We start from the raw sequence: 20,010 nt of genomic DNA on the forward strand, positions 1-20,010 counted from the left end.
TTAAAAGAAATGGGGAACTTGTAAAATAATGGTATCTTTAAGTTAAATTTCTCCATTGTATTTAAGTGTATTCTATTGTACTGCAAACTATATACTCTGCAGATTAGAAAGTGTTTAAATTGAAACTGTTACTTCTGCTTTCCTACTCTTGCTGAACCGTAAAAAAATGGTGGTAGGTGCATCACTGAGGTTCAAAAGTTTCCAAAATTATTTGACCTTGGAATACAGTTCATGGTGATAATGTTCTTCAGAAAACATCCTGGGAAATTCTGTAAAAGAAGTAGTACTTCTCCCACTCTGTTCCTTACTCTGCTTTATTTTTTTTAAGTTTATTTATTTATTTTTGAGAGAGCAAGCAGCGGAGGGGCAGAGAGAGAGGGAGAATCCTAAGCAGGCTCCATACTATACCGTGGGGCTCGAATGACATGAGATCATGACCTGAGCCAAAATCAAGAGTGGGACTCCTAACTGACTGAGCCACCCAGATGCCCCTAAATGTATTGCTTTAGAACTATGGCCCTACAGAAAATAAGAACATAGTCCCATTATTCTGTAAAATTTCCTAAACCTAAAAAGCTATAGAAGACTGGTTAATCTGATAACAGTTTCTGAAAAACCCCAAGCAAAAATGTAGTGATTTAGGATTAGGACTGCTACCAGCATGAGAGAAACTGACGAACCAATGACATTTAGTTGGATAATCATTTGAAAGTTTTAATCTACTCAGACTAGACGGCTGCTACAGAAAAAAAAAAAAAAAAAAAAAAAAAAAACTGGCACACTAAAAGTTTAAGTGTCAAACAATACTTATTAAAGGATGAATCATTTAGGTACTATAGTAATCAAATCCTAATAGGTCAGTGCCAACGCCCATAAAACAACAAAGAACATTCTGGCATTAAATCAAACTATGCTATAAAATCTTGGTTTAATCTTTATTAATATGAGTTTTCATGAAATGATGTACTACAATCTAGGTCAGGGAAGATGAAAACAAGTTTTGATTGTCTGTTCATGGTCATTTAACCATCCTTGACATAGAAAGAATCAGAGATAGAAACACCTAGAGTTGGAAGATGCATTATCACTCACATAGTCCAAACATCTCATGTTAGGGATGAGGAAACCGAGGCTTGGAGAACTGAAGTGCATGGCCAAACATAAGGTTTCAATTTCTTGTGCTCCATTCAGGAAAAACAGCATGTGCCTCAAGCCTTTGCCAAATCTTTCTCTCAACTGTCTCTCTCTCTTTCTCTCTCTCTCAAAGTTAGAGGCTTCCTTTTTTTTAACGTTTATTTGCTTTTGAGAGAGAGAGCATGAGCAGGGGAGGGGCAGAGAGAGAGAGTGGGGGACAGAGGTACAAAGTGGACTCTGTGCTGACAGAAGTCAGATGCCAAAGTCGTCAAGCAGAAGTTGGATGCTCATCCAACTAAGCCATCCAGGCATCCAACTCTAAACTGTCTCTCTAAATTGTGTGTTTTTAATCTATATATTTTGTCCAGACACACAAAAACAAATACACTTCCCATTTTAGAGTAATACCTTTCAAAATCAAACTGAGAACCCATATGAAAACATAGTTAAACACTATACAAATGTAGGGTATTTACATTTTAAGAATTTTGATAGAAATGGCAATTTTGTGTGCTGGAATCCTGGTCAGCCAATTGCTAACTGTGTGTCCTTGACCAGGTTTTTTGACCACTCTAAACTGATCATTCATCAGTATAATAATAACATATCTTATCCCTAGTGTTTTTTGCAAAGGGACTAAATATGATGATGCATGTAAAACGACTTTGAAAAATATAATATGCGACACAACTATAATGAACTGAATTATGGAGAATGATGATTGAAATATAACAAAATAGTAACACATGAAAATAGTTTATTATCAATCATATTTGCAAATCAGTATATTATAAAAAATATTTCAAATTACTATGTTGAGTCATATAGGCAGGTATACATCATTACAATGGTACTTATATGTTCCAAATATATGTTATCACACGTAAGGGTCTCTAGTTATTAAGAATAACAAAACACTTGGGGCGCCTGGGTGGCGCAGTCGGTTAAGCGTCCGACTTCAGCCAGGTCATGATCTCGCGGTCCGTGAGTTCGAGCCCCGCGTCAGGCTCTGGGCTGATGGCTCAGAGCCTGGAGCCTGTTTCCGATTCTGTGTCTCCCTCTCTCTCTGCCCCTCCCCCGTTCATGCTCTGTCTCTCTCTGTCCCAAAAATAAATAAATGTTGAAAAAAAAATTTTTAAAATTAAAAAAAAGAATAACAAAACACTAATGTTTGAAAAAATAATCATTGTCTGATGATGCTTCACTGTCAACAAAAAATACAGCAATTTTCTGTACAAAATAAAGATGAAAACTATGTTTTTAAAAATTTTTTTGGTAACGTTTATTCATTTTAGAGACAGAGCATGAATGGGGAAAGGTCAGAGAGAGAGGGAGACACAGAATCTGAAACAGGCTCCAGGCTCTGAGCTGTCAGCCCAGACCTGACGCGGGGCTTGAACTCACGGACCACGAGATCATGACCTGAGCCGAAGTCAGTCGCCCAACCAACTGAGCCACCCAGGCGTCCCGAAAACTATGTTTTTTGAGATAAAATTGACTTGAATTAAAATTTAATTCTTGTAAGTACTAGCAATATTCGTGAACTATCTATTGATTCAATTCTCCTTGATGTGTAGTTCTTCAAACATTGTCTGTCACACATTCAATCCAACCAGATGTGTAAGCTCAAATGCACGAAAATCAAAGGGAGAACCCTTATAGAAGCCTTGCTGCCACTATAGAATGTAGCCATCTGTGAAGCATCATTTTAACATTATTACTTCAGTTGGTATTTATCTTTGCATGCAAAAGGAAATTCAGATTGATAGGTTTCCTGTGTCTTTGCACATACTAAACATTTGCATTTGTAGTGAAGGGGAGTCCTTTTGGTTTTATACAGGTTTATTCAGGAGGGCCTGGGTGGTTCAGTCAGTTAAGAGTCTGATTCTTGGTTTCAGCTCAGGTCATGATCTCACGGTTCGGTAGTTCAGGCCCCATACTGGGCTCCGTGCTGACAGCACAGAGCCTTCCTGGGATTCTCTCTCTCTCCCTCTCTCTCTCTGCTGATCCTCTGCTCTCCCTGTCTCTCAAAATAAATAAACTTAAAAAAAAATTTAAAAGAAGTTTTATTCACACCTTAGACCCAGAAGGGACAAGGGAACGAACTGGATTTAGAATGAAAAGTTTTCTTGCCCCAACTCATTGTTTTCTCCATTGTTCAAATAATCATACCAAGTTGACTGTGTTTTAAAGTAATAGAATGAACTCTCAGCTGCCCCAATGTCTGGTTCCAGTGGTGTAAATTCTGTGTGGGTGATAAGGAGAATGAGCTAAGGAGGGTGAGAGGAAGGGGAGGTTTCAAACTACAGAGCTGATGTTTTAATTATCTCCTTAAACTATGCTATATTTAAAAATCAAAGTCAACTAAAACACGTCAAATATTCAAGCCAATTTGTGCTTCTAGAATTGAGACTAATAAAGTCCACTGACCTAAATAAGATATTAGAAGAAAATTAATTTTTAAACTAGTGTCAAATATAGGTAAAATTCTTCTAAGCATGCATGTTATCTTTAGTGAGACAAAATAAATAAGCACATATTTTTATATAGCAAACAGCAATATTCTTTTAAAAATGAACAAAATAATTTAAAATGCCTAGTACTATAAAATTGAAATGTTTCATTAGTAATATTTTTAGTTAGTATATTTATTCTTTCATTTTAGTAAATATAATTACTTACACAGCTTGCATGAATTTATTCACAGCCTCAATCTCCCTGTCACTTTTCCCCCCTTGCAGCTTCATATTTCTTTCCTGAAAATTTACAGGAATGTATCCTTTAAAGTTCAGTGATACTACTTGAACACACACACACTGAATGGTACAAAAGTATGTCTCACTCATTTAATATATATATGCATGTATGTGTGTGTGTGTGTGTGTGTGTGTGTGTGTGTGTGTTGTCAGAAATTCTAAATTAATTTAAAATTTCCACTAACAGGTATGTAACTTGCTAGACAGGTTAGACCCTTTTTTTTGAATAAACAAGTTGATTCTCAAAGATTATTGAGCACTTAATGACAGTTGTTGGTGAATAAGTATTAGGACATGATACAATTTGTATTCTGCAGAAGATCATCAACTGAATTTTGGGGTGAGATAATTGATTCTGAATCTTTTGCATTTTAAAATCACAAATAAATCATGTCTTGTTTTGTTATATTCAATACTATATTTTATGCATCTTTAACTTAATTGCACATTTAATTTGAAGTTTAAATACTGGCTTTCTTATGAAAAAACCTTGTCAGTATTTCCAAGATTTAATTACCAGATGCATACATAACATTTAAAAATTTCCCCAAGAGTTGATCTAAGCTGTCTTACAAATGATCCTGGCCTTGCCCACAAGGACACTAGCACATTTATTAGAGACTGTAGTCAGAGTTTGGTTACGGCCCAACAATACTGCTTCAACGACACACATAAATTGTCTTCTTTCTCAAAAAGAAAGTGTATCCCCTAAAGATCCTTTTGAAGAATACTTACAGAACATTCCAAAAAACCTCACAAGATTTCATATAGGCCAAGTGCCCACAAGTGGAGAATGGAATACAATCTCCCTGGAATCTAGAAATATAGGAGCTTGATTTTCTATTAAGCTAGAAGGCCGGTAGACCATAAAGCTGAAGAGACCAACATAGCTGGAAAGCTTGAACACGGTTAATACAATCAAATTAACAATACTTCCAACTGATATTAATTTCCTTGATATAAATACATTTATGTGCTAGAAACTGTATCACATACTTTACATGTATTTATCTTTATTCTAAATATAGACAGATTCAACTATCTTTAGCTGTTTTGGTTAAGTAGTTCACGAATTCTAAAATCGCTTCCAAGTATCTGATTACATCCAGATACTTCTTTATTCCCAATTGCTTTTAAATGAATTACAACAATGGTATCATAAAACCAACTACATGTAGAAAAGACATCTGTCTGCCAATAATAACTACCATTTGACTCAGACTTAATAGATTATAAATTATTTTAAAATATATCATTGCATTTGTACTTGAGTAAAGTTCTCACAATTGTTGGACTCTATCTAATTTTAGTTTATTTTTTTAAATGTTTTATTTTTGAGAGAAACAGAGAAAGAGCCAGAGCATGAGTGGGGAAGGGGTGGAGAGAGAGGGAGACACAGAATCAGAAGAAGGCTCCAGGCTCTGAGCTGTCAGCACAGAGACTGATGTGGGGCTCGAACTCACGAAACACGAGATCGTGACCTGAGCTGAAGTCAGATGCTTAACCGACTGAGCCACCCAGGTGCCCCATGACTCTAATTTTAAAATACTTACTATTATTTTCCAAATAGTAATTCATACTAGGAATTCTCACAAACTGTAGTTAGGGGTAGCAAAAGAATGTGTGTGTGTTTGTGTGTGTGCATTTTTGTGTAATGATGTTTTGAAACACTGAGGATATCTTTCAACACTGATCACATGTGTGTTATATGAAAAAATGAAGAATTGGTTTTGACAATACCTCTGGTGATATTCTATAGTCTATTTTTCATTATCTTTTAAGAAGACTGCAAGCCAATTAACTAAGTTTTAAATTACCTTAGGGAAGGTAGAAAATTTTATACAGTTGTATCCCCAACTCAATTGCATTGACCTAAATACTGTTACTTGATAAACTCTCATATTGACAACATTAAAAATGATGGTGGTAAATGAATATGAGTAAGACTACCAGTGGCATTCATTTTTGTAAAGGGATACATATTTTAGCACTCAAATATATTTGTACACAAGAGATTGATCTCTTCTGGGGTTATTTTGGAAATATGAACACAAGCACAGAAATGCACACTGACCTCTCCCTTGTCTGAATTAATTACACTGATTACACATAAAGTTAGATTGGGCAGTCATTTATATAATTAGAACCTGATCACAGTTCACCAATATCTTATGTTGTTCTGCATTGACATTTTCCTATTTAGTTATGCTTTGCACCTTAGTGTAGTTGGTTAGATATAAATTATACACATCTGTTGTGTTTCATATGTGTGTATGCATGTGTGTATGTGTATGTGCAATTATACTATCTTTCTAATAACAGGTCTTTTTTGCCTCAGTGGGAACTGACAAAATATTTGTTTCTAGCAAAGGGAATCCTCCATCCAGATCTGTTAAAGATGTTGTTTTCTTTTAATCAATTTATTCTGTTATTCATTAGTCTCCCTTTCATGCAAGAGCATAGTCAGCACTGACCCTACTGGAATCTGCTTAAAGTTCAGATTTATGTAAAGAGTCATAATTCTATATACTTCTTTCTCTTGTTTTAACATTGTGACCTACAATTTGCAATTTTCTAGATCAAAATACCAGATGACTTTGAGAAGAATAACCTTGGCTCTGTAAAAGCTGTCTTCAGAATCAAGTAGAAAATAGTCTGCTTTTCTCTGCCACAATTGGAGCGAGGAGTATGAGCCCATACTAGAGAAGGCCTTAGCTTCAGGTAGGGAGTCAAAATGAAACTTCTCCATTTGTTACTGGCAGAGTGGAGAGGTGGGGAATGACTCACTGATAGATCCTACCTGAAGGAGGAGCTGAGAGGTTTTTTGTTAGTTTGTTTTGTCTTCCATTTAACTCTTTCATGGCTACATGTGTGGTCTTTGGAAATTGGATGTTGTTTGATGTTGCACATTGTATTTCATGGCAGAAGCTTATTCACAAGTGATTTACTCATAAGGGCATGTGAATTCTTACTAGGAAATATTTGTCTCCAAATTCATTTAACTGTACATTTGCAAAATGTCTATCAGTTTACAATGCAAATCTTCCAATTTAAGAGTTGTACTTGGTAGATAACTTTGACTCAAATTATTTTTAGAGTAAAAGACCTTGTATATTCTGAGTAAACATTTCATGTAGAGCAAAATATGAAAACAATCAAAACTTTTAAATGTGAGATGATACAATTAGTTTAAGAAAGTGCAAGTGCAAATGATCCAATTAGTTTAAGAAATTTCTGTCTTGGTGCCTCATTGAGGCAAAAAAAAAAAAAGCTAATATGTGTTATCTTAGCAAAATGTAATTTTTATATAACATGGTTGACCTTATAACAACACAATTGTTAAGGATGCTGACCTGTGTGGTTGAAAATCCACATTTCACTTTTGACTCCCCAAAATCTTAATTACTAATAGCCTACTGTTGACTGGAAGCCTTACCAATAACAGAAGCAGTCAATTAAGACATATTTTGTATGTTATGTGCATTATACACTGTATTCTTATAATAATGTAAGCTAATGAAAGTATTATTAAGAAAATCATAAAAAAGGGAAAATACATTTATAGTACTGTACTGCATTTATAGAAAAACATCTGCATATGAGTAGACCAATGCAGTTCAAACTTGTGTTGCTCAAATGTCAACTATACATTATTCTAAATGCAGTATATGTTTTTTTAAAAAAAATCTTTGTGGGGCGAATGGATGGTTACGATTCCGACTCTTGATTTAGGCTGAGGTCATGATCTCATGGTTCATGAGTTCAAGTCCCACATTGTGCTTTGCACTGACAGTGTGGAGCCTGCTTGGGATTCTCTTTCTCCTCTCTCTGTCCCTCCCCGCTTGCAGGCACGCACATGTGCACACCGTCTCTCCTTATCTCTCAAAAATAAATAAATAAACATTAAAAAATAAAAATAAAAACTTTTATAGAATAATTTAAGACAGCTGATAATTATGGCAAATTATCTATTAATAATTTTGCAAGTTGTATAACAAAAAGAACTGTTTTCTTCAAAAAGTATTAAGGAGGTTGTTTAGAAATTGGATCTAATTTTGCATGAGACAATATAAGAAAAAAATTACATTTTATTGGAAAACAATTGGAATAGGGACTTCTCCATATTCTTACATGCCTTATTTTAAAGAAAGTTGAAGATGTGGGGAAGAAAAAGTTGTCTCTAAGTGTTAAAGTGTTTTTAGTTGGAATATAGGACTGGTTGTTAATAGGAATTGGACATGGTAGTATATGTTTCAAATTAGTATTTAGAAATTAAAGGTTTTTTTAATGTTTATTTTTAAAAATAATTTTATGGAGTTTGATTTGACTGATGAAATCACATTGCAATTATCTCAAAATTGAATAATTTTTAAGAATATTAAAAGCTAATTCAGATAATTTTAACCCATACATAAAAAAAATCTAAATAAATACCTTAAATAGAATAAAGAGGAAGGGAGAATTTTCATAAATTGTGGTATAAAACTTAATATTTTTATTTAAAAGTTATGCTAAGTTTATAAATGAATATAGGGATATCAGATAACCACATATATGAATAAACATTATCAGAGTTGGTTCAGTCAAAAGCATTTCCTTATCAATTATCAACTATCCTATCTTACACCCGCTCATCCCATCTACCCACACACAGTCATTCTAGCCTTGTTTATTCACCCAAAAAAGTAGAGCCTTTTTCTGCCTGCCTTTCAGAGGTTTATTGATCCTCTAATTAGAGAATTCTCCTTATTTAAGAGTCCCTCTCCTTATCGTAATACTATTTCTGAATAAAATACCTCCTTACCAAAGAGGATTTGTTGTTGTTGTTGTTGTTGTTGTTGTTGTTGTTGTTGTTTTATTTGACAATATTTATTAAAAGTAATTTTTGAATAGCCTTTTTGGTATTTTGTTTCTGGCATTGCTCTTGTGTATTTTTCTGTGTGCTGGATAGGCTATTATATTATGTGAATATAATGGAATCCTCTTTTCCAATAGTTAAACATTATCCTATTTTTGTTTTCTCCCTTACTTCAGTAAAACTACTATTGTTTAAAAAATAGCCCAATCAGATGTGGACAGAAATGCGGAAACCAAGGTAACAAAGTGTAGGTAAGAGCTCTATCAGTGTTTTCAGGAATTTAGGGTTTTGAAGAGAAAGGAAAGGAGGAAGCAGGAAATTAGAATTTGAAGCAGAGACTTCAAAACTACATTTGAAAGCAAGGGTGGTAAGAACTTTCCAGTGGTGAAGTGAACAAAGGACCTATGCACAGAAATGTGTAATCGAATGTTACGTTTCTTTCTTAAAAGGAAACTGTGCTTATGAAATACCTCAGTGACATCTGATTCAGCCAAATAATTCGGTTTGCGTGGCAGTGAATTAGGGAGAGAGCCATGGAAGGGAAGTGTAATCTCTTAATCATTTTATTGGGACCTAAGTAGAAGTCACAGACTTACATCTTGAAAGGTGGTACGAAATATACAGGTCTTCATGGCAATGACTGACTGGGGGGATGGGTAGTTGGTAGTGAATAGAGATCTATCTAAGGAAATTAAAATCTAATCTAATCTAATCTAATCTAATTGGGAAAACAAAAACATAACTCAGGGAAAGTTACTACTAAGCAAATTTAACTGTAGAGGAGGAAAAACACTTTGTCCTCTACCTTTTTTTTAGGTTCTTAGCTGAAACCCTTTGGTAATAAAAGGTTAACAACATAAAGACAAATAAGTTTATCAGCATGTATACCTCCTAAATGCACGGAAAATATGAAGGAAAACTGAGTAACTCCCCCGAATGGCCCAAGCCACCTCCTCATATACACCACCTTCCGCTACAGCCAAAAGATGTTAGGGAGGGGAGGTCAGTTATGGAAGGTTACCAAGGAAGGCACTGATTTCTAGAGATTTAGTTATCTTCCTTGTCCTGGTACAGTGAGGGAGACACCTTTACAAATGGAGATTTCCTTGTAAATATATATGTCTCTTATGAAAGGGTAACCTCTCATTAGTTTACAAAACTTCTCCCCTGTCTGCTGAATTTTAAAAAATAACTAGCTCAAAATAACCCTCATTCCAAAGAGGCATATTTTGGGGTGCTATATTTTGTTGCTGTGAAAAAGAAAACCACAGTCCCAAAATAAATTCAATGAGGCTACTAGGCCAAATCACCAAACCGGGGCTTAACAACCTAACCTATTGCCATTTCAACCTCCCCCAGAAATGAGCCTGAAGAGGTCAGTCAGGAATTTCCTAGTCAGAACCAGTGAGGGAATCTGTCACAGAAGCCCTCTCTATTCCCTGAAGCAAGATGAGGCAATTCACTTAATAAGACCTCCTGCTCTTACCCCCAAGGGAAGATAACCTTGCCTGAAATAATCCTTTGCTTTGTTTGCTAATTATTCTGCCCTGTTTCTGCTTATAAAATTGTACCATTTTACACAATTCCTTAGGGTCCCTCTCTACTTGCTAGATGACATGCTGCCTGATTCATAAATCCATTAATAAAGCCAATTAGAGCTTTAAATTTTACAGGGCTAAATTTGTGTTATTTAACACTCCTGTTCATGACAGAGTGTAGACAAACAATGCCTAAGTACTGAGTGGCTAATGACTAATTTTTTACCAAGAATTTACCAAACAATAAAAAGTTTAACTTTTTTGAAGTTGTTCTGAATTATTTTGTTTACAATATTTATATATGATTTTATTATAATTTTTGAAATAAAATTTATTTTATAAAGTAAAATTTTGAATACAAATATTTTTATTAAACATATTTTATTACAACATATATATGTATATTATGCCCTCAGATAAATGCATAATATTTAGAAAGTGCAAAAGTTACTAATATTAACTTTTGTCTACTCCATTCTAAATAGAATGAGAAAATACTTAGTCTATATTTTTAAAGGGTGAAAATAAATGTATTTAATGATTAGTTTAGATAACTAAATAGTATCATACTTAGTTTCCAATCATTGATTCCATCTTAAAGGATCTCACATTCTCTTTTTTATAATATAGATTTTAAGTTATAAAAATACTGGGTTTTTTTCAAGTCACTTAACATACAGTGTAATATTAGCTTCAGGTATAGAATTTAGTAATTCATCACTTGCATATAACACCCAGTGCTCATCACAAGTGCCTTCCTTAACACCCATAACATTCCCCCACCCGCCTCCCCTCCAGTAACCCTCATAAAATTACTGTTTTTCTCTACTATAAACTCCAAAGAGTGAAGATATTCTAAAAAATAATCTACAAGTAACTAATGTAATATTATCACACTTTATTCAGAATTAACTGATGAAAGATACTTACAGAAAGAATTTAAATACCCTTTCATCATTTGTTGTTCTCAACCATAGGTTCTATTTAGTTTGAAGCTAAATTCTATAAATTTGTTTTACTGAATTGTCAATTATAATTCATCCTGCAATTATTAGTATTGTAGCAACATACAAAATTAAAACTAGTCAAAACTTTTAATGGAATTATGTCATTTTGTAATAGTAACTATAAATTCAACACAGTACCTCTTGAAAAGATACGTAAATTTTGATAATTTAAACTCTTATGATGACAGGGAACTACTCGGTGTTAAGTCTCCAAACTATACAATCTGTTCCTTTGTCCCCAACCCATTCCCCAAAAATGCAGTACCTGTCTGATGCTAGGCTCTTGGTGCTACCCCTTGTCCGTGATTTTACTCCTAACAATTTGGACATGATGATTCAAATCCATGCTTTTCCCCATGAATTGCAATTTAATTTTCTGAAGTTGCTGTATAGCATAGGATTTCTTGAGTATTAAACCATTCCTATGCAACTCTGCCTCAGAATCTTCCTCTGGACACAAATACACAGCTTATCCTCTTAAACCCTGCTGCTCAAAGACAAATCCAGTTTTATTCCTGAGGAAGGAAGTGCTCTTGATATTCTTTAGCAGATATTCCTGGACTAATAGAGCCTAAAATAATACTGGGCCCAATGATTTTATAGGAAGGAAGATATTAACTAAATCTAGTTCAGAGAATTAAAGCTGCTGGAGAAATGAATAAAGCACTGCACCAAAGATGGCCAAGGGGACTAAAACAAGCTCTGGTCTCTGGCTTAGAGACCCCTCTTCCGGTTCTTCTTGCCCTGTTTGCCACATGCACAAAACCTCCCCCCCCCCCGAATATGGAGGATGACAACGATAAATTACCCTTCCTGCTTCCTTTCGGGGCTCAGATCTTTGGCGAAACAGTCTCCTCTGAGCCCCCCTCCCCGGTGTTAAATAAATCTCCTATCCACCAAGATCTCAGAGTGCCCTTGGTTTTTCCGCCAGCGTTCCAGCCTGATTCAGTAACAAAGCCACATTACAAAATGCCTTGGCAAGGGTTGGACATCCTGAGTGTTTCCATTATAAAATATTTTAAAGTAATTCTACCTCACTTTGTTATGCTCTATACCATAATTTTGTTATGCTTTATATATTCCAAACTGCAGCCTGAGACCAGATCTGGCCCCCTGTATGTTTTGTTTGGTAAATAAAAGTTTTATCAGAGCACACACTTGTTCATTCATTTACTGTAGTCTATGTTTGCTTTGGTAACAAAGGCATAGTTGAGTGGTTCCTATGGACACCTTATCTACCTTGTTCCCAGGGCTGTGTTCATGAGCATGTGACCAGTACAGGATCTGGGACAGAAGGGCTTCCATTTGAGGTTTGATTCTCTATAATCACAGTCTTGAAATTCTTAAAAATTTTATCTTTGAATTACTGTTTTGTGGAGTCTGTTGGAATCTCAGAGAAGAACAAGGTGTTGACCTTCCCACCCAGGCTGGTGACACCAGAGTGAATTTAGCAAGGACTAGGCAGGGGTTTCTAACCCATCCTCATCCAGGCATGGAGAACTCACAGCCTTGGATTCCACATCTCTGGGAGTCACACTTTCAGTAACAGTTGGGGCAAAGGGCCTCTGGGTAGGGAAGCTCATTTCCTCACCTCTAGCAGAGGCCCAATATTTTCATTTTGCACTAAGCCCTATAAATTATGTAGATACACCTATTTTTCTCCTAAGATTGTCAAAAATATAGATCTGAATCTCAATGAAATCCTCCTGATCAGGAACAACTTCAGGCAAAAGTGGATCCAGATGTCAAGCTTAATAATCTCTATCTTCTTATTTTCCATAGCATCTCAAACTTACCCTACTTTTCTACTTTCTGTTGTCTTTTAAAAAGATTGTTTTTATCTGAAACCAATATTATGCTATATGTTAACTCACTAGGATTTAAAATAAAAATTTGAAAAAAAAGATTGTTTTTACATTTTGGGGGAACTTTTTAGGTGGCCCTAAGTAAAAGGGCCCTATCATTGTGAAAATTAAAACTCCACCAAATATAAATTTAAGAATTTGCATTGTTCTCTTAAGTCATTAAAACAGTTTAACAGCTGATTTCTTTTTTAAATCATCTAGTAGTTATACATCACATAAAAAAAGTGGCTTGATGATTTATATTATCTTAAATAATTTTAATTACAATTTTCTTTTTAAACTCTATGTGAAGTATGAATGTAGTTCTTAACATTTAAAGGTCTACAGACTTTCTCATATATCCAGAATAAAACCATACACACAGATGATGCTGAAGAAATAGTCTCATATTTTCAATTCATTAATCACATTCAGACACATTCTATCTAGCAAGTTAATTTATTCAACACTCTAGAACAGATGGATAGAATCAAGGAGATTGTTAAGTGTCATATAAATTGGAACTTAGCATCTATCCCATAAGGGGGTCAAAACATTTTTTTTAAATTAATACATTTTCAAGCTGCAATGCTACTAATGTAATTATCTTTTGTATCTTTCTAAGTTTATTTATGTTCCAGAGAGAGACATAGCAGGGGAGGGACAGAGAGAGAGGGAGAGGCTAGGCTCTCTGCACTGTCAGCACGGAGCCCATTGTGGGACTGGAGCCCAAGAACAGTGAGATCATGAACTGAGCTGAAACCAAGAGTTGGGAGTTTTAACTGACTGAGCCACCTAGGCATCCCATCTTTTTTATCTTACCTGATACTGAAAATAAAAGCAGTAACCAAAATCACTAAACATTTATATTCATGAAATATACACTAGCTAGGACTTCTGAGCCACAGATTATTTAACAGAGACAAAGACCACTTAAATGTAAGGTACTTATTTTAAGAAATGAAGGCAAATACTGAGGAAGTGGCACTAATAAAAAAATATTTCTGATGAGGTTTTTTTTAGGTGATGTTATACTCACAGGGTCCGGAACCAATGACCAAGAAAGAATTCTTAAAGATGTCTTTGGTGCAAAAAGATGATCTTATTAAAGCACAGGGAGAAGAGCCAGGGCAGGAAGAGCTACCCCAGAACAATGAGGAGAGACTGGTTTTATACTATGGAGTTGGGGGAGGTAAAGTCCAGGGGAAGTTTCCAGTGAGATTTTCATATGCTAAAGAAGGCTCACAAGATATTGGAGGCCTGGCTATTGTCAAGCTAAGGCTGGTTTTCCCTCTAGCAAATCATTAGCATTAAGACAGTAGGGAGTTCCTGGAGAAACCTTTTACTCTGCCTGCCTCAAGTATTTGCCAATAGGATGTAGGTTATAAGGAAATTTAATTTTATCTGCCATTTCCTTCTGCCTTTGTTTCCCACATCATTTCCACTAGTTTTTGTTTGTTTTAAACAATGAATTAAACAATTAAACAATAGACTGCTAGTCCTATCTTCCCCAAATGATTACCTGATAGGTATTTTTTTTTTCTAACTGAATTCATCAGAAATAATATAGAAGTACTATGAAAGGGATTCAATAATCACAGTTTAGAAATGTCATTGTTAGGCATTAAAAACATTGTTAGGCATAAAAAAACAAGGGAAATTCATTACTCTGAGGTTCTTTTCATGAGGTGTTGGATAGATAATTTTGCTCTATGAAGAGAAACTTTAAAATAGTGCAGTGATGAATGGGAGGGCATTTAAAACAACAATTTGGACTAAGCTCAAGTCAATATTTTTGTCTAAAATGAGCTCAGAGAATTCAATGCTTTATATCTTGGAATTATATTAAACTATTAAGCAAAATCACAATAATGGAAAAAATAGTACACCTGTAAGTTTTTGTTGCTGTTGATTTGATAAAAATTTACCTATTTCCTTCATGAATTAGATCTATGTTTAGTAATATTGCTTTTAAAAGCAAATTAAAACAAAAACTCTAAGTACTGTAATCAGCATTTACAAGTAAGTTATGATGAATTATGTGTAGTTGATTTCTGTCAATGGATTAGCACAGGTGACACTCCCTGCTTTTAAGAAACTGAAAATGTCCTAATCTTACACTGATTTTTATATTTAGGTTATGCAAAATATATTGTTATTAAAAACCCACATAAATCAATCAAAATACATAAAATTTTAGAAAAGTATATGTTGATGGAGAATACCTACCCTGTTCTCCCATAGGTGACTCAGTATCGAAAGGGTAATCAATAATATTTCTGTCTCCTACCAGGAATTATTTTCTTATATCCTTATCATTGCATTTTTGAACGTGAAATTCAACAATCCCTTTACCAAACTTAAACCTCTTAACTCCCTTCTTTATTTCTCAGACCACCTAAAATCAGCCAAGATGCCCCTACTTCCTTTGGGAATCCTTCTGTAACTCATTTGTTTGGGTGAGTGATTTTCCTGCATGTTCCCTGTATTATAGTTCCCATAGCTTTGCCACATGATGTCATATTTGCCCGTTGATCCATCTGTCTTCCTTAGTAATTACTATGTTCTTTTTGTCTTCTCTGGTCTATTCACCCATTTTTCTCTCTAGCACTTAGCACCATAACTAGCCAGCCTATTGGTGTTACTCAATTACTTGTTGAACAAATATATGAAGTCCCTCGTTAAAACAGCAATCTTCTACCTGAAAGATTATCAAGTGGTTAAGAGTTGACTGTTTTCTATTCATAAAATGGTATAAAGGCTAAATACAGAAAGCACTAGGTAGCTGGAAAGAAACAAAGGACATTAAAGACAACTCAGAAAGCACTACAGCCAAACTTGGAAACATTTCAGTTTTGTCCAGCGTTAGTCCTAATCTTGGCAAATATGTCACATTAAATCTCTCTAATTTGCACACATATGCATTAATATGTTGTTTACCATTTCTGCTTCATCCTAAAAAAATTTTGACTCGTAACTTTGCAAAAAATAAAAAGATTGAATTCAAATTGCATCTAGTGTAATTATATTCCAAAGACTGGTACAAAGCAAATTTCAGAGCACCAGCCCAAGATAGTCATCAGACAATAGAATTTGATGGTTATAGTCACTATCTATCAAAAGTAATAAAAGTAATTTCTGACTGAATAGTAAAATTTATGTTTTCATTATCTTTATGGTACACCTAAAATGACCATGAAATAAACTAATTCATTCTACTTTATGGAATAAACTGAATTTATTTCACACACCATCACTAGCAATTCCACTTTAATAGATTTATAAATTGCCAAATAACATTCCTGAAAATGTATTCAGAAATAAATTTACCACCTAAGGTTTTATTTCTCTTATCTTGCCATGCCTATTATTGCTTAAATGTTTTATTTGTCTGTTTATTTTGTAAAAGGCTTTAATAATATATTAATCTATATCAATTAGTAATATATTTTATATTCTCATAAGTCATTCAAAAAGAAATGTTTATATATTTAATTTTCACTTTAGTTAAAACTACTATTTTTATTAAAAGGACCTACATTATAATTTAAAGTAATTAAACTTTGAACTTGTGATTATCTACAGAAGCTGTTCAAATAGTTTCCATTTGATCTTAAAATATTAATATTATATTGTTGCCTTGCCAACTTTTATTAAATTGATAACTTTCATATTTTATCATAATTTTGTGTGAATCAAGGTCATTTTGGAGCTCTGAGCTTAGCAATACAATAATGAAGAGTCACATGTAGCTATGAGCATAGTTCAAATTGAAATGCGCAATAAGTGTAAAAAACAAAAAGAATTTTGAAGACAATAAAAAAGAAAGAATAATGTGAAATATCTCACTAATAATGGAATGAAAACATTTCTGATATTAAATTAAATCAAATGTTAAAGTTAATTTTTCCTACATCTTTTTACTTAATGTGGATACTAGAAAGTTTGATATATGGCTTGTATTTGTGATTAATGTAAAAAATATTGTATTTCAATTGGACAATATTGTTTATGCTTTACTCAGTGGCCCTTCTGAACACTAAATCATGAACTATTTTCTTTTTTCACCTGAAAAAGACTATTTTTTTACATGCCATTGCACTTCATTTGTACAAACCTAAAATACTTGGACTCTTAAAGTCAGCCTTACACCCCACTACTTGACGTGAGGAGGTGAACTGCTGACTGCATGTGTCTGCATGTGCACATGTATGTGACAGAATTTTGAAGGTTTAATGTGTCAATCATCATTTAGTTTTATTACATGAGCCGTCTCAACATAATCTAACAAAGCCCATTATTGTTCCTATTTTACAGACGGAGAAAGAATTTGAGGAAGATTAGGTAACTTGTCCAAGGTACATTTTTCTTAGAAAACTTTTTGCTTTTAATTGAGAAAATCTTTATATTGCAATATTGCAATATTATAATAAAATAGCCATTTTCTGAAAAAAAGTCTTAGTAATATAAATCCTTTTGGCATTATGCATTTTAATATTGCCAAAATTTCCTTTTAATCTCTCTAATTTAATCAGATATTTCTTAACTTATTTTGGCACGTATCACTTGAGGCTACTGCTATTTGGATCGTTTCTATTCTTATTCTATGTTTATATGGATTCTGTATAGCTTATTAAATGTAAATCATTAGAGTGTTTTAAATGTGTGTCTAATAAGATATGGAAAAGATGATTTTGATAATGTAAGCAAAATACAAACAGTACATTTTACTATTGTAATAATATGTAGTAACAATAAATGCCATGTATCTGTCTTCTATACTCCAAGACCTGTTTTGAAATTAATCCAAAGAGAGTTTAGTTGCTAAAAACATATGAATAGAACAGTTCTCATTATGAATAGAACAGTTCTCATTATGATAAATGATGAGGTCTCAAAATACGTTATAACAAAAATAAACCTAACTTCAAATTTAGCACAAAGAAGAAAGGGGTTGAAAGAGAACTGAAAGAGATTATCTTTCTATTTGACCAAAAGATGCACTGCCTAGTCATTCTTCTTGAAAATGCACCAGGCTCCCCTGTGTTTGAAGAACACATGAAAGAGAATTCTAGCGATGTCAGATCTAGGTGAGTTTACTACTGTGTTTTTTTCCATACTCTAGAAAAGCCAAATTTCCTCATTTATAGTAGAGTTGGGTGAAATGGAAGATTTTTAAGAATCTTCCAATTTTACAAATGTCATAGTTCTTCAAAGTCTGTTAAGGAACATCAAAAACTAATATTAAACAAAGTCCAGGATACTTGAAATAGAATAAAGGAGAATGGAGTAATAAATTAAAAACCTAGACATAAAAACAGTATTTTCCCTTTCCAGCCACTCCCCAAAGATTTTCCATTGAAATACTGGATCACATTTTCTATGGATATAAAAATGATGGCCACATTTTCACTCCAAGACTAGGCTATAAGGCATTTTTTTTTGCATGTACATTAATATCTCATCCCCAATTAGAGGAAGAACTCAATCACATATGACTAGTGACTAAGCAAATTAGAGTGCTAATATGTTTTATACAATCAAATAAAGTATACATTTGAGAAATTTAAACACCATGTGTAATTGCTTTGTGAAATTTATCTCCACATACTTTGATAGACAATAAAATAGTTTTATAGTTTTTTCAATAATTGTTTCCAATTTTTGAATTTATGGTACCCCAAATTACTTTGTGTCTATTTTTTAAATGTAATTTTAGCTTGTACTTTTGAGTTACATTGATTTAAATCATGTAACTCTTTGTATCTTTCAAATTTTAAAATCCATTTTTCTTCACTAAAACATTTCAAACACTGCGATGGCATTTTATCAAATAACATCAAAGAATGCGTTTCAATTTTATGTTTTACCAAATTATTTGTAATGAAAATATCCTACATTATATATAAAGTTAGGAAAAACTTTGACAGATAAACTGTAGTCTGTATTCAGGGTAATTCATCCTAAGATATTATTAATCATAACCATAACACTTTTGATAATCACAAGAAATTCGTAACGTATATATGTTTGTAGGAACCAGACAAGACGTTTGACTCTTCTTTGTGTCCATGGTTTTATAATTTCCACTTAGGCATATGTATGTATTTAAACAAAGCATTTTACCCACTGGATAGAGGATACTGCTCAACATTCACTGAAAGTTATAATTCTTTATCTCTTTCACATTTCTGAGCTCAAGAGTCTGTAAACCTACAACATTATGGCAAAGGGTATAAAAGGAATATATTCATAGGGTCTCCTATCTATTTCTTTCTGATCTGGGGGTTGTACACTTGTTACTGTATTTTCCAAAGCTTTCAGGTGATTCTAAGTGCAGCAAGATTCTAGAAGCAGAGGTCCAACATGGTATCCAAGCCTGAAGATTCTTCTTAGACTTTGTGTTTATTATTATTATTATTATTATTATTATTATTATCTCTTATTTTGACTGTTACTAACAGACAATTCAAAACAGCCTAAGTGTCTTTACTGTGGGATTCACTGTTAGTCTTGCAGATAACATTAATCAAAAAGATTTGAGCAAGGCCTACAGCATCAATATTACTTTCTGTTCTGGTCATTGGATCACCTTCTGCCACCTTCAGATGAATTTTCCTACAGGCAAGTTGGGGCCAACAGGCAGCTTAGATTCCTACCCACAGGCAAAGGTCATTTACAACTGTCTATTGGACATTTTCATGGAAAATGTATTATTAACAATGAATGGTCTATAACCCAAAGTTTGCATAGGCAAACTATTACCATTCACCAATAAACCTTTAATGTTCCCAATTAACTAAAGACATTTCTTGATTTACCATTTTATTCCTTCATAGTTCCTTCCTTTATCAGTTTATCAGTTTATTCCTA

General features: G+C 33.7%; 1 protein-coding gene and 1 long non-coding RNA gene across 4 annotated transcripts in view; one reads left to right on the forward strand and one right to left on the reverse strand.

The window, feature by feature from the left end:
* The window catches only part of LOC101082908 (protein eyes shut homolog), a 906,892-nt gene that overhangs the window by 684,426 nt on the left and 202,456 nt on the right, over positions 1–20,010 (reverse strand). The gene's annotated exons all lie outside the window — the stretch shown is intronic.
* On the forward strand, positions 15,530–18,229 carry LOC123385416. The gene is made up of 3 exons (XR_006597880.1): positions 15,530–15,596; positions 17,455–17,495; positions 18,136–18,229. It is a non-coding gene; the product is annotated as an uncharacterized LOC123385416 (long non-coding RNA).

This window comes from Felis catus, chromosome B2 (genome assembly GCF_018350175.1).
Source record: "Felis catus isolate Fca126 chromosome B2, F.catus_Fca126_mat1.0, whole genome shotgun sequence".
Lineage (NCBI taxonomy): Eukaryota > Metazoa > Chordata > Mammalia > Carnivora > Felidae > Felis > Felis catus.